Genomic DNA, 16,563 nt, shown 5'->3' on the forward strand with positions numbered 1-16,563 from the left:
CATCACGGGGTCTGTGGGCTAAAAAGCACCTTGGAAAATCCACTCGTCCATCCCCATCACAGGGCAGAACTTGAATCTGGCTGATGTGGCTCTGATATGTTCTTGCAAATATCCTGTGATGGAAATGATAATCCTTTTTATAATTGTCTTAATATCTATCCTGAACCTTCCTTGCTGTAGTTTTCCTTGTCCTGCCTATCCTGGACCCGGAGGAGGGAGTACCCAAATGAGATGAGTACAAGCATCTCCTCTGTGCCTGTGCCAGTATTGAGTTTGCAGGTTAAAATCACCAGAGTGATGTCTTCATAAAATTCAGTTATAATGGGAGAAATCTCTTCCGCTTCACCAAGTTTCAGCCCCAAAAGAAAGTGTGAGGATGAGTTAAACCCCAGAGAATTGGGATCTCTAGTAAAAACAAACACGAACAGCCTCTTAGCTATTGCAACTCCACTATCAAAACCCCTTTTCAGAAAATGTTTAGTTAAAGATTTAGTTTGGAACAAACATTGTTAAAGCATGACCATCGGGCTGCTTATTGGAGCCAGATGTTGATTATAAAGACATTTGGGTCCATTCAGTGATTTTGCATGCCCTGATAGGCTGGGGCGAGCAGAAGGATTTGGAAAGCAGTGACTCAGATCCTCAACTTGCCCAAAAATGCACAGCCCCACTGAAAGTGCCTCACCCTGTGCCATTACAGGGAGATATTCCATAGCGGCCAGCATCCTTTTTTGTCTTTCTTTTTAAGATTTATATATATTTTGTAGGAATGACTAGCCTCTCTCAAGTTGTCCTTCTCAATTTTTCTGTTAATCCTGCATACTTCTTGAACGGTCTTTCAGGAATACTTCTCCCTGAGGGCTGACTTTCTTAACAATTAAAAAATGAGTATCTGTTGACCTAATCCTGCAAGCTGCCTGGGTGTGACCATCCCACGTTAGCGAGTGGAATGGTGCCCTCAGAAGACGTCCAGAAATCTGACCCCTATTTCTAAACCAAAGGCCAGCAGAGCCAAGTGTCCTGCAAGCTACGTGCTGGTTTGGCCAAATCCACGTGCTGAAAAAAATCAAAACCAACAAAAGCTGATTTTATTACTTCTTTTAGAACCGTTTCTTCCATTTTTACTTCTTGAACGCTGATTACTGGCTGCTTTGTGAATGGAAAGCCGGACGGAGATGCTCAGTGAGAGAACAACAAATGTGAGAGTGGGCCAAAAGTGTGCTTCATTTCCTCCAGACCAGGCTCGCCTGTGCTTTTGGGGCCTGATCCTCGAGGGAAATGGGGTTTGGAGCACGTCAGGGTGCTGTGGGCTTGGCTGAGGTGTGGGCTGGGAAGTAGCCACGCAAGGCAAGCTCAAGGGGCTGCAAGCAGGCTGAAGACCCCCCAGGGATGTTGGACCTTCCCCAGGAACAGATCTTTGTCGGGGGACAGTGCTTGTGTGGAGGGGAGCAGCAGCCCCAGCAGCTGGGGACATGTGTGACACATGGAGGACCCTGGTGTTTTCAAGGCTGAAGGATCTGCATCCCTGGGGAGTCAGCCTGACTCTGGCGGGGCCGAGCTTTCCCAAGCTCCATTGGTGCTCTGCAGGGGAGGAGGTGGGTGCCAGCAGGAGGTGGAGGTACAACCGGGCTTCATTGGAGCTGGGTGACAGCTGGAGTTTATTGCAGGAAGGGTTCCGATGTGCAAAACCGTGGGGTTTTTTCCATCCTGGGCTTTCTTGAGATTAGAAGAGGAGAGTAGAATGAGGGGGAAAAAGTAGAGAATAGCAGGACAGATCCTCACAGCCTCTTCTCCTGCCCAAGTGGCCTAGCATTTGGGGCTTGCACCCATTCACACTTGGAGCACATCTTCTGCAGACTGCCCTGAGACGCAAACCAAATGTGGCAATGGGGAAGAACTGTGGGATTTGCTTCAGAAGTGTGCTCTGTAAGTAAAACACCATTGCAGGAGATCCCTGCTCTCCCTCCTCTCCTGCCTCGGAGGGCACAGGATGGACGCTGCTGCGTCCCCAGAGCCAATAGCGATTTGCTGCAGGTAGGTCTTGGGCTTAGTGTTGCTGGAAGGCACAAAAGCCTTTGTGGAAAACATCATGGGATGACCAGGGTGAAAAATTAACTCTGTAAGTAATGTGAAAAAGGAGTCTACGTTGTCACAAAACCATGAGTTTCCTTCTAGTAGCACATCAGCTATTGAAATGTTGCTTTCACTCTTTTACATGGCTTCTTTGCCTCTAGTCAGGAGTGTTTTACAGAGGTGTGTAGCTCCAACTCCTCCAGCAGATAGACGCTAGTGTCCACCCATGGTTGAATGACTGATGCTGTTTACTGGAAGGCTTGGTTCCTTAGAGTTAAGCTTGACAACGCAGCATGCCTAGACAACACGGCAAACTTCGCTCAGTGGGACAATTGTCCAGGGCTCATAAGACTTTCCACTGCCTTGACATTCTGTGACGTGACTCAGAGTTGTAAACATTGGCACCAGCTGCTCTTCTCACTGAAACCATAAACCCATTAAGGGAAATTTGTTTTCTAAAAATAATCTGATCAATGAAAGGACTCTCTCAGCGTCCCCAGCCCCTCTTCCCCGCCTGCCTCGTAATGACTTCCTTCGTAAATACGTTCGGTTAGAGGACCATGATGCCTCTTACCAGTCTCCCCATTGACCCACCTTCAGTCCTCCTAGTGAAGATATTTAAGGCTTAGCGTAGGGCCTTATTAAAAGATATTTAGGTCTTTGGAGTGTAGCAGGGAGAAAGGAAAGGCATGACTGCAGCACAGTTCTTGTAGGGAGAGGCAAACATGGCCCTGGTGCATGGGAAGATTTACAGTTTCTGCGTCATATTTATAATATTGATGCCTACAGATGGTCAGCACTGTGCAGCTGGTGAAGCCAGCCTGGAGGTTTGGCAGGTGTTTTTTAATGAATCCTGTGGCATTACACGCCCTGGATCAACTCTGCTTTTCTTTTACTGGATCACAAAAGGGAGCCTCAAGTCATCCTTCATGGTTTAAAGGAATCGAAGGATCATCTCCATATTGTTTCAGATGTCAGCGCAATCTGGATGAAGGCGCGTTGAGCTGGGAGTCAGGCGGCTCTGTTTTCTAGTCCAGGCTCTTCACTTTGTACTCTGGTCCTCTGTCTGCTCTCTAGCTGTCAAGTGAGGATTGGGCTAATGCGAGGCCATCTGGCAGGCAAAGGCGGATTGGTTGGCTAATACTGTGGAATGCCAAATATTACTGTGTGCATGCTAGTAATTTTGGAAAGCCAGCAATAGTGAATCTATAATTTGCTCTTTGCTTAAGTAATACTCCACTCTGTTCATGCAGTGTTGCAGAAGGCTCTGTTCAGATACTGCCGTGATTGGATTGTGCAAGAATCTACTAGAAAAAAACAATGCTGAATTCTGCACCAAGGTGCATGGCATGAACAGCTACAATTGAAGTTGGATCTGGCTTTGAACATCCCTCAGCATGGATGCTGGTCTCAGATGCCTCCACCTTCATGACAGCTGATGAGGTGATGTTCTGGAAGGGGGGAGCTTTTCTGGTCTTGAAAGGCTGTGACTTTGTGTGTCTGGTGTGAGCAGGAGCGGACTAGAACCCTCAATGTCCATGATGACTCTCATGGACCACCCAGCTCCCCAGCCCTTCCCAGGCTTGCAGCTGTGCTCTTCCCAAAAAAACAGTATTACCAGTTCAATGACTAACCTTACTCCTGGAGTTCTGGGTCACAAATCTTATCACTTACCTTTCAAATGCATTGATATAGTTTCAGAGTAATACATTTATGGTCCAATCTGCTATAGATAGAAGGAAAGGGCAAGGTGCATTTGGCAGCAGCAGAGCTGGTTAGTTATAGCAGCGTGTTTTGTGTTCAGTGGGAACCCATGTAAAGATGACCTGCACTGCTGACCCACCGCCCGCCTCAAGGGGTAACACTCGGAGATCCCCCTGTCTACTGGATGTCGGCTGAATACGGTCATGCTACTGCTTGTGCAACCCTGCTCTGTCTCAGCAGCATCTTAGTGGTCCATCACAGAGAAAAGCTAAGGAAAAAAAATGGAAGACAAGCTGGTATAAGCCATCTTTGTCTTCTTCCTTGCTCCTCCTAATGTCATTTCCTTTCTCTGAATCTGCCCCTAACTTCTGCTGAAGGATCAATACCCTTTTAAATAAATGGAAAGCGATCACCTTGAGCCAGAATCCATGCAGTCATCTGTTGCTGGCTGCAAAGCAGTGCCATGCCATCATTGTTTTCTCCATTATCAAGTACCATCCCCCAAAGGTCAATTGGTGTTTCATTCAGAAAGTCCTGAATTTCATTACTTTTGGTGCTGACCATGTTATTTGCAAACTGCAAGCGTGAACCTGTGTGATCTTACCATTAAATGGAGATGTTGAAATAACACAGAGCAAAACTACTGGCTGAGAGGAGAGGTGCCAGCAATATATTTGTGACCACAATAGAAAGAAACCTATCACAGGATTAATTCCTGGTGCCGTGGGCTGATCTTTTCACGGGGAGGCTTGCAAGATGGCTCTCAGACTTCATTTGGCTTGGCACACACGCCTAGTAACTGGACAGATCTTCTCACCTTTTATCTGATCATGCTGCCCTGTACTTTGCTACTTGGGGGTTTATTATTTTAATAAACCTGCTCGGTTTTGCCTAAGGCTAGCTTTGAAGCAAGCTCCATCCCTGTAATTGGGGTCTGTGGTAGTTTGGGAGTTTTTTCGTGCTATGCTGTTGTTCAACAGACGCCTGCAGCTCACTCATGTTATGCTGAAGACCTCAGTTGAACCGAGGTGCAGTTTTTCTCTTCCTGTACAGGGTCAGGTGAGCCTACCTCCAGTCCAGGAAGGTGAGCACACCTGGGGTGTCAATGCACGCTCCCGTGGGTCCCATCAGCTACCCGTGGGTGCCGTCTCCCAGGCGAGCACCCTGGGACAGACAGGGAGTTGCCGCACGGGTGCTGCCTTCTTCAAAGCACGTCCCGGCGTGACTGGGAGAGGTGGGAGGTTGGTAGGCAAGCGAGGGAGGCTGTCCAGGACAGGACGGGGTGGGGAGGAAGAGAGCTTCTATCACTGCAGCACGAAGGCTGTGCTCCCCCCATATCCTTCCCCACAGATAAAGGACTCATACTTTGGGGAAGGGGAACGGTGTCTGCAGCCAAGCAGGAAGGAAGGAAAGAGAGAATATGGAAAGAATAGGGGAGTTTCCAAGAGGAAGATGGGAAAGGAAGGGATGTCTTCAGCAGGGGAGAGGAGGAGCTGGAAGATACGAGGGTTTGGAGCGGGGTGGCCTTAGGCCAGTGGAGATAACCCAGCGTTGGGCATGAAGGGACGACAGGAGGAGCACAGGACCCCTGAAGCGGGTGCGGAGAGAGGCCCCAAAGCAGCATCAATGAGGTCCCCTCAAATCCCTGTTTATCTTCCTGGAAGTTTCCATTGAAAGCCCTGGCCAGGTCCCTCCACGCCATTCTTTTGCAGTAGGACAAGCACCGTGTGGGGGTGACCTTCACCATCCCCAAAACCATCCCTTGGGGGAGGCAGGGGGGCAAGGTGCACCCCGAAAGCCAGGCACCCAACCAGCCAGGAATGTGGGTGCAGTCCCGACACGTAAAGGGATCGTTTCCACATGAGTTTTACCACTGCTGTGGCACTGACGCTGTCCTGATCCCAAGTCTTGCCAAAAATAATTAGTTTATTTTTAATGAGTGCTGAGATTCTTGCACAATCAAATCAAAGGGACTTTAAGATAAAGTTAAAAAGTTACTAAATTAAGAAACTAGGGCTTGTGATCGGTGGAGATCTTTGGAAAGCTGACATAAATGCACGCTGGGGGTTTAAAAACAGAAGAGAAATAAAAAATAACTAATATTTTTATTTTTTATTCTGCTGCTGCTGTTAGTAATAGCAGAAATCATAGCACGAGCATTTTAACTCCTGCTTTTTAACACATGCCATGGTTTGGGAACGGCCTGAAGAGTGATCTTTGAACTCCAGGAGCTGGCAGCGCTACCCGTGCCGGGACCAGGCTGGCTCCTGGCGAGGCAGCAGGCAGGGTGCAGCTCCCAGACCGTGCCTCTGCCTCTTGTTTGATGCTACTGCGAGATTTCAGTTGTGCTTTGCCGTGAACAGCCGCAGCCCTTTCTTTTCTAAACATGTGTGCTTTGAAAGGGAAAAGGTTGTTGCCAGCATGTCTGACTCCTTCGTCCTGACAACATCCGACCATCCATGTTATCAAGCCTTAGTGGGACCTATCAAGAGACATAGTTAAACAAGCTCCTGTTTATCTGAGGGAAGCTGTATTAATTGCGCAGTGGGATAAAGAACTGGCCGGCACCAGGCAAATCTCTCACTGGCATGGGAAAGGGACAGCAGGCCTCTGCTTAACAATGGGCTGCAGCAAAAGAAAGTCGCTTAGTGCTGGAGGCTTTTTTTCTTTGCAGACTTCAGTATTTTTTTTAACAGCTCTTACTCCCGTGTTTTGTTTGCCCATTTTTAAAATAAGAAAACAGTAACGGCTCTGCTGGCTTTCGGCTGAGCGGTTCCCTTGGAAGCGCCGTCGCAGGAATTGCTGTCGCTGCGGGCTGGGGCTCAGGTGCTGTGACCCCTCCATCCTGTTCCCTGCGCCTGGCGTCTCCCGTTCGCCGACTGCCGCCGTTGGTGGCGACAGCCACGTCTCACCGTAATCCACCCTGGGATTGCTTTGGGCAGCAAGCTGCTGAGTTTCCAGCCAGCCGTCCTCAAAGGCTGTGGCACAGCGCTGCTCAGTGAGCCCCTGAGAAAGCGTGTTTGGGGCTTGCTCAGTGCCGGAGGGGCTCGAGGATGGTGCTGGGTGTTGGGTTTCCTGTAGGGGTGCAGAACAGGCTGGGGAGCAGTGTTCGCTGCGGGCCATGGGGATGGCTCCATGGTCCAAGGGGATCTTCTCAGTGGGGAGTCCTTAGAGAAGATGCTGGCTTTCCTGAGGGAACAAGACCTGACAGCACTGTTGTTACCGCTGTCTCAGAGCAAGTACAAAAGGAAGCTTTGCAGCTAAAGCCCATCAAATAATCAAACGGTGAGGAGTGAATAAGAGCGCTGCGTTCAGCGTGGTTTGTGGGCTCGTGTTGTTCATTGGATACCTAGAAAACTGAGATGGGAATCGTTCCAAATCCCCTTGTTTCACAGGTTTAAACTTGAAAATCAGTACTCAAAATAGTGGTTTGCTGTTTTTTTTTTTTTAAAATAAAACCAACTAACCCTCACAGTTGGAGAAGCATAACAGCACTGGGTGAGCTGCATGGGCAGTGCTGCCGCACGCCAGCCGCGCCACAAGCTCGGAGCTATTGATTAATACTCACAACAAGCCTCTTGCAAACGGCCAAGAGGAATGGAAATGACCCGCCTCACCCAGCCAAAGGGAGAATTTCTCCCTGATGGCAGAAACTGGCTCAGTTTGGGCATGATTTGCTTATCAGATAAAGGAGCTGCATTAGCCTGCAGAGCCTAACTGGGCTGCCCGTCGGGGAGGGAGAGAAGCCTCGGCCATGCTGTGCCACGGAGGCAGGCGAGTGACTGCACCGGCACTGGAAAGCAGCATGGACCCTGGATCGTGTCTTCTTGTGAAGAACCAGGTTATTGTTGATTGCCAGCTTTTGTCTGATGATGCTTTGCTCAAAGCAAGATGTAAGAAAGGGGAAACTACCAAATGAATCACATCCCTTTTCTAATCTTATTTTCTCCTGGGGGTGGATTTGGGCATGCTCCAAAGCCACAGCCTAATTTAAATCAGGAGAAAGGTGGCTGTGAAGAGCGGAGAAGCAAGAAAGCTGGGAAAAACAGACAGAAATATTTGTCCTTCCATGAATGAATGTCTGTCCTGATGGGAAATGGCCACATCTGGTGATAGAAAACAGAGGTTTCTTCTAGACTCTAATCGCTTGCTTTTTATCTGGGATTCACGAGCCATTTTAAATACTGTGTTGTGATGTGACTGGAGGCTTAAGAGGGGGAATGGTTCCTGGCTTCCCCGCGTCTGCTGCCCTTCCTAGGGGATGCTGACAAATGTCTTGGGGAGATAGCGAGCAGCTTGCAGGAAGGAGCCTCTTCAAAGTCTTCTCTCCCTTATCTCCCCGCTGGAGTTGTTTTGACAGCAGCTAGTTAGAGACAGGAGCCCTTGCTGGGATGAAGTCAAGATTGCAAGAAAAAAAACAAACCCGAGAGACTGCATCGGCAGCACACGCTATAACTCTAATTTGGAGTGGGCAGATGGAGACTGTGTGATTGCTGCTAGGCCAGGAAAGCTCAGCCAGTCTAAATAGTACTGGAGGTAACATGAAAGGTCATGCCTGGTGTAGTTCAGCAGTTTTGTGCTGCTAACGCTCAAATTCATGTTTCAGCTCTGAACAGACTCCTAGGTTCATGGTGGTTTTTGTGATAGCGACAACAGCAGCCCCTTGCTTTTCCTTGCCCTGCTGGCTTGGTGAACGGCTCGGGGATCTCATCTGGTTTCCTTGCTCCATGCCATTTGCAGACGTGTGTTAGCTAGCCCCCGTGCGTGTCCCTGGCTCGCCTCTCTGCACCGTTGAGCTCCCTCAGAGGTCTCACACTGGCTTCTTTCCCCACCTCCTCTGCCAAGTGCAATGTGCCTGACCCTTCCAGCTTGCTACTGAAATCACTGACAGTAAGATCCCACGGAGGGAGGCTGGCTCAGGGGTGGAGGGGGTCTGCGCTTTCGACAAGCTGCACAGCGCTCACACAGCCCATCAGTCCCGGGGACGATGCTGGGAGCACACAGCAGCCCATCGAGATGCCCCTCACTTGGCTGTGCCAAGGGCTTGCAGCCATGTAAACATGCCCCCAAATTTTACTGTGGCTTTCCAATCGCATTTGCTGACCAAAGCCACGCTTGCGAGCAAAGCCAATGCGTGCCAGTCCTAAAGAAATCCAGTTTTGATAAATGGTAGCCAAAAGAAGTTTGCTCTGGTGGCTCTGCCGCTTCTCCCACCACCATCTCTGCCAGGTCTTCAACACGCAGGTGAAAGGCACTTTGGCAAAAAGGACCCGTGCCAGGCAGGAACGAGGCTTCATCCCGATGTGTTGTAACCACCTGGGCCCTGCCCCGACGCCCATCTGTCCAGCCATTTCCATTTCTCGGTGCAGTTAAAAAAATAAAACTGCGCCTCTCTTTTTAAAGCTTTTGGCAATATTTTTAGCCCCTCAAGCTATGTAAGCACAGCTCCATGACACAAAGAGATAAGCTAAGTATTTAGGAACACAGATGGGATCTGGGATGTGGCCCAGCTAGTCTTGTACCCTCTCTCTGACAGTAGCCGGCAGGAAATGAATCAGAAATTTTTGCAAAAATGGCTGGAAGGATGATAAACCTCTCTCCCCACATGCCGTCTCGTGGACTATTTCGCTGTGCATCCCAGTGCAGCTCCCACCCCTTGCCTCTGCGTAAGACCGCCGTCCTGGCTCCTGCGGAGCTCTGAACCTATGCGAGAAGTCCTGCTGTTATGGTGCACGCTGCAGGACTGCTGGAGGCAGCCGGTTCACCCACCTTGCCACGTCAGCTCAGCCCAGAGCGCTGGTAGGTGTGCAAGCCCCGGCCGTTCGTACCTTGGAAGCTACCGTGGCTCTCACAAGGCTATTGCTCACTAAGCTCCGTCCAGAGAGGTTTCAAGTGCAAAACTATCAGTGGGAGTAAACTTGTTCCGCAGAGGTGGTTGAAGACCCTTTGTAATGGACAAAAAACCCGCCGTTCACAAAATCCCTGTGATTTTTTTACTTGGTCCCAAAATGTCAGCCAGTGGCACTGAATTTGTTGTTCTTGCCGGAGCAGTTTGTATCTATTCATACTGACATGCAAAAAACCCTGTCAGCTGCAATCACAGACAGCTCTCCCTCATGCCTCCTTTGGCCCAAGCGACTCTGCCCAAGAAATTCTTCAAATAATATCATTTCTACATTCTTCAGTAAGAGCTACATCCTGCGGGGCCTCTGGAGCCCCCCGTTTCAGAGCCCTCATCACCCGCTGCCTGGCAAACACCTCGCCTGGACTCTCCGCTTTGCTACGGAGGCGGTGGGATTGGGCAAAGCTGCTGAGGACTTTGATGGTCTGCTGAAAGCCCAGGCCTTCGGGTTCAATGCCTCTGGAGTGCCTTTTAGCAATTAGCGTGCATCAGAAAACCGAGCGTGCAAACAGAAGGTTTGCATTCAAAAAGGAAAAGGCTATTCAATTTTTGGCCAGTTTAAAGTAGCATTGGAGCATCCTTGATGTGTCTATAAATAACGAATTATTATTTAAGGGAACCTTTGCATTAGTGGTTACTATGGCAATGAATCATTCGGTCTCTGCTGGTGCCAGATTGAACATTATTGTCTAACGTTCGTCCAAACAATATTCAGTCATGGTGCAGTTAGTTAAAGACTTAGCAGATGTTCTAAAGTAAATTCTATTCAGAGCTGTGCGCCCTGGCAAAATGCCATTTTCTAGTATCTATGCTGAATATGTAAAGACTACTGAATTTTTCTATTTTAAAAAAAAAAAAAGTTTGTTAATTGTCTGTACCAAGCCTGTCTAATTAATTGCACATGGATCTGCCCTAATGTGCAGGCAGAACTGTAAGTGAATCCATTCTGCCACTATTTCCAAAAGTATAATAAGTGCATGTAAAAGCTGTAATCACTGGCTGTAATGGCTTCCTAGTTGCAGGCTGTTTTGTAGACTATGAAAATATGCTGTGTGGAAATAAACCATTTGTGCATTGGACTGAATTAAAACCAAATGCTTGAACTTCTAATTAAAATTTTTCTTCAAGTCGGGGAAAGGAAAGGCTTAATTACCACCAAAATGCTCTCCTTTTCTTCCTTTCTTTTCTTTTTTTTTTTTTTTCCCCCGTGTTGTTGTTCATAATTTACCTGTGTCCAATAGTTTTTGGTGAATCTTGCATTACTGCCCAAGCAGTCCCTGAAAGCCAGGTTAGCTTTCCAGGATACCTGCCCATGTGGTCCTCATTGGCTCTGCTTTCAAAGTTTACTGCAAACACATGGATTGCTGCCTACACATTCCAGATGCTAAGTAAGCTTCAGGAAAATGAGAGGAAAAAAAAAAAAAAAGAGGGAGAAGTGCGCGTGGGGTGGAGGGGGAATAAACAGAGTTAAAGAGAGATACCGGTTCCTGGCAGAGACAAAGATGTGAACTTCCATCTTGCATAAATGGCAGCGCTGGAATCAGTCGGGTTTGTTATTTCTCCCTATCTTGTACGCCGTATAATAGAGGGCTTTTTTTGAACTTTAACATTTGGACTTCTTAACAGACTGTTCTTTAGTGTGGTTTGGGAAGGACAAAAGAAGACTTTTGTTGATTTGGCATAAATTATACAGTGGGTATTTTTGGCATAAATGTTGGAGTTTGATGCTTTTTGTTGGTTTGGCAAAATATACCTTGAAATCACAAAAATATGCTTCTAATTACAGAATGTATGTTGCAGTGATGTGGGACAGTGAAGTAAGGAACCTTTCAGTATTTATATTAACTGAATCAAAAAATTAACCTCTTCCTGTTGAATGTTTACAGCTGGAACCCAGTCAAAGAATCTGAGGCTGGAGCTAGTAATGCCTAATACGTTTCTGCCTCAACAGCAAAGATAAGTAATTCATTATTCAGACGCTAAGCATTCAGCAGGCCAGTCCCAGCAATTAGGGCTTAGACTTGCTCGAGAGGAGAACTGGCAGGTACCGTGGGCCCCAAATTTAAGCTGCGTGGTGATGTTTTATGAAACCCTACATGACTAGAAATCTTGCAGGGAAATAAAAGGGCGAAAATGCAAGGAAAAATGGGTTCTTGTTTGGACTGAAACCTCCTCCCGCCACGTTTGTCACTCAAGCATTTCGGCAGCCTGCTCGAGTTTGACAGGCAGAAAGCAAAGCTGTTTTCACTGCCCAGGTAGAGCAGAAAGCAAACAAACAGCTTTCACAGTTCAAGCAAAGCCTGGTTTGCTCAAAGATCTTCTCAGTGCCCACGGTCCTTCAGCAATAAAAAGCAGGAAAAAAATGTTTTACCAACTCGAACAGGACTCGGTTCTCCATCCAGCATCGCCCAGCCCAGCTGGATGTCCCTCTGCGAGCTGTCCCACGCCGGTCCTCTCCTGCGCTCTTCATCTGAGCAGGGTGGCAGAGCGCTGACTCTGCCTCGCCGTCCTTGATAAGGATCGTTCCGCAGAGGAGTCAATGACCCTAATTAACAGCGTATGTAATGTTTTGCCTGAAGAGCTTCCTGTGAGTGGCTCTCCCAACATGTCTGTCTTGTTCAGAGATGCTCTTTCTGGAATTACCATTAAATTGCAGTGCTGCGTAATTGCTCCAAACGGTTGTAAATCTCATTTAACCCTTCTCGCTGCACAGGTTATGGAATGTGAGCGCCGCAGAGCATTTCCAAGCTATTGGATCTGAGTGCGCTCTTTATATAGCAAGAAAGACTTTTCTGTGGGCTTTTTTTAAATGTATATATATTTCTTCTCAAGGGCTTTTTATTAAGCCAGGCAGAAAGTACTGAGTAGAAGTGCAAGAACAACTAACTAATTTAGTGCACCCTAGACAACTCTGAAGGAGATTGCAAAGGTTTACTTGACAAAACAGGCACCAAACATGTCAACATTTGGGAATGTTACAGAGAGACTATTATGGTTTCAGGCCCTTCAAACACCCGCAGTAGGAAACTACCTCGCCCTGCAGCATATAGGCAGCAAAATGCAAAAACAATGGCTGTGAAACCCGCTCTGGCTGTATATGTGCAACCTCGACTTCAGCAAATCATATCAGCTCTCACGTCATAAAATATAGAAAGGAATAAATGCTTTCCCCTTCCCGTTTCTTTAGGAATGGTTATACAATTCCTGTGGTAAAATCTGCTTTGCTGTGCTGGTTGCTAAGATAATACGATCGTGTTTTGAACAGGGGGGGAAGCAGTCTTTTTATTACTGTATATAATGGCTTTTCCTGTTTCTTGGTCATTATAGTTATTCTTTTTCTTTTCTTTTTTTTTTTTTTCCCACGTTTCTCAGTCCTTCTGAGAGACATCAAGAAAAGACTGAGTTTTCTAAGGTACTTGATGGCAGGAAGAACAGGAGTCTGTGGAAAATCAGTGGGATGCATGCAAGTAAATTATTGCCACTCTGGAAAATTTGTCCCCTCAAAACACCTGAGAAGTTGGTGGTAGTGGTAATTTTTGTTATTCTTGCCCTTTTCTTAAAAAAAAAAGAAAGGAGTGCCATAAGGAGCTATCATATGTGGGCCAAAAAATACCAGTTTTGCCCATGATATTCACTGGTGATGGTTCGGTCAGAGAGAGGTTGGGTTCTCCCAAAAACACTGGTTCCCCATTCTCAGGCAGCTTTTTGTATGATGGTGGGCAGGGGATGGCGTCTCTCCGGGTGTCTCTTGCCTTACCTACAACATGGAGATAAGGAAATTACAGGATACTGAAAGGACTCGATGAGCTGGAGCTTTAATGTGCTCTATATGGGGCACGGACTATTTATTCCTAATAATCAACCAGCACCTTTTAAAAGTCTCAGTTCACTTTCCCCTTAAGGTTCTTCCTGTATATTCTTAATTTTTTCTCAAATTAATATGAGGAACAGTCTTGCGGGGACGGCAAAACAATGAAATGGAGAACGTGGCCAGCTGTCAGAGGACTGGGGAGCAGAGGTTTCTGAGGGGACCTCTGCTCAGCTACCATCAGCCAAGCCTTTGTCACACCAAGAACAGGTTGACCACCACTCCCTGTCCTGGTGCACGATGTGGCAGCCTGCTTTGCCAGTGTGGGATCTCTCATGGCACACGACAGAAGCTCTCGTGCATGGATAATGGGGTTCTTGTGTTTGACAGCTGAAATTTCAGGCTTTGGCTTCATATAATTGCCATCAGTGCGAGCAATTGATGGCACAAGAGAGGGACCTCAGCTCTCCACCGATTTCTCCACTTGGGATGATTTCTCACGGAGATCTGAAGAGAAAAACACTATACATTTCCCATTCTTTGAAGAGAGACCTTTAACTTCCGTGGATAAAATAATGTGTAAAACAATGTTTGGGAAAACTTCCAGGGGGCTCGTTTGGGCTTTACAAAGGAACCCTCCGCATTTGAATCCTGATGGGAAGATAAGATAATTCTCCAGCACTGTTTAGTTATCACATGCGGTATAAACAGCCATCCTCTCTTCATCTCCTGAGAATGCAGAGCTATTTGGGAAATAGTGTTACGAACAATTAGAGTAACTGGAATAAACTCCACATTCCCCAGGAGATCATGGACTCTGTCCTCATCTCTGCTTGATGGCTGTCAGTAGGGCTTGTGGATCTGAAGGTTGCTATTCATCTCTTCAGGGTGATTTGCTGAGGTCTCTAGATGATTTCAGTCTTTTAAAGTAACCCAAACTTTAATTATATGAGCAGTCATTCCCATTAGATCTTTCCTTGATTTCTGCCTGTTCCCCAGAAGATTGTGAGTGCCGTTGCTGTGCTGAGACAAGAGCTGGGAGGTCTGCGGCAGCAGGTCGGGATAATTCATCACACGCCAGGACGGGCGAGAAGGAGCGCTTAAGAGGGATGACGGACCCCACGCTTGCTGCTCAGTTCACAGCAGTGACATAGCCGCAACAGCCACCTCGGCAAAAGCAGCTTAAGCCTCTGCTTGGCTCGACACTTCCAGCGTGTGCTGTCCCAGAAGCTGCTGGTAGGGCAGCATGACATGGATAACAGGAGGAGCAGGGACATGGCTGTGGATTCTCCTTCATGGGATTTGGCTTTTCTGGCCCATGCAGCAGGGTTGGGAGGGGAGGGAGCGGTGCTGGTCTTCAGAGCTGCGGCATTTTGCTTTCCTGTAGCACCGAGCCTGGGACAAATCAGTCATCTCGTTTCTTTGCATCACGGTTTGGATGGGATTTTAAAGGGAAAACCTTGCTCTGTGGAAGCAGCCGCAGTCAGCAGTAACAGTGATATGCCCTACCCTTTATCTAGAACTTTTTACTAATGAGTTTTAAAGTACTTCACAGAGAGGTCAGAGGTATTATCCTCATTTAACGAGAGGGGAACTATTACTCATTTTGCTCTTGACATTTCTCTCTTGCTCTTTTGTTACCAAGCCCCTATAACAGCAGAGATCCCTTCCACTCAAATTTATCTGCAGGGAAGGATGCTGGAGCAGTGACAAAATGACAGTGTTGGTTGGAGACCTGTGACTGTAGCAGAGCAGTGGTTAAGTCAGCCAAAGGAATGTTTTGCCAGTTTGTCTCTGTTATTTTTTGTTTGTTTGTGTGTTCAGCAGAGCACTCTGTTATCTTCCGCCCGTCCTGACGCCATGCTTTTCCTGTTTAAAATTCCTACTTCTGATTTTCCCTTTGGGTTTTTTTTTTTCTTTTTTGCTTCCCCAATTGTTCTAGTTTTATGTTCCCAGCACCAATCGCCAAACGATATCTAACGAAAGCATTTGAGGACATGAGGATTTGGTGCCTCTGCCTCCTTCTAATATGTATTCCCTGTGCAATTCTGGTTTCACCTCTCTCACTTGCAAGACTGGCTGAATATTTCTCTGTCTCATTAACTGAATTTTACCTGATAATTCCTCTTTGTAAAGGAACCTCATAATGCAAACACACTGAAAGAAAATTGGTGTCACAAATGATATCTTGCACTAGACAATAAAACTGGGGGGGAGAAGCACAAGTTCTTTTCTCTGGTGCCTCATGCAACAGACGCTTGTCACACCATGGGTACGGTGCAATGTGCTGCGTGGTGCTTCAAGCGGGCTTGGCTCAGGGATGGGTTGTGTGTCAGACCGTGCCTTTACGTGGGGATGGACCAACATGCTTCGAAGTTGTTAGGAGGCTCTTCTGACATAAGCTCTCTCGAAGTTAGGAGAAAACTTTTTTCAGGTATATCACTGCATGACTCTTGTTGCTGATAAGTGCATCGAATGCTTTTGAAGGCTTTCGAGCACGCTTTCAAACTCTGCCAGTGAAATACAGGAGGCATTGAGACTTGGTGCTATGCACATATTATACAGTTGGTGTTTTCAGGGCTAATCTTTGTGTCACTTTTTGTACGGAAAAGTAGAAACTCTGTAAAGGGCCAAAACATCCAAAAATGTCCAATGCTGAAGGCTTTGCAGAACCCTGAGACCATGAGAACATCATGTAGAAGGCACATGAGAGACATGGGCATGGCAGAGAGCTTCTGGGTTGGTGTCACACATTTCTTCAGAGTAACTCACCCAAGCTGTGTACCAGAATACCGAGTCCTCCCTCCATCAGTGCTTGGGGACTGCAGCCTGCAGACACTGGGCAAAAAAGAGCCGGTTCCTGAGTTTCTAGCATGCTCTTCATCCCAGAAGATAGAGAAGGACTCTGGAGAAGCTGCTGTGATTACAGCGTTATGGATCTTCATTGCAGCCCAGCACGGGAAGGACGTTATTGCGTATGGAGTCTGCATGGATCGTGCAGAGGGAAAGGATGGGTACTTTCAGTATTTTCTTAGTTGATAAATCTTGATTTTTTAATAATAAGCTTGTGACTCAT

Source organism: Grus americana, chromosome 10 (assembly GCF_028858705.1).
Source record: "Grus americana isolate bGruAme1 chromosome 10, bGruAme1.mat, whole genome shotgun sequence".
Lineage (NCBI taxonomy): Eukaryota > Metazoa > Chordata > Aves > Gruiformes > Gruidae > Grus > Grus americana.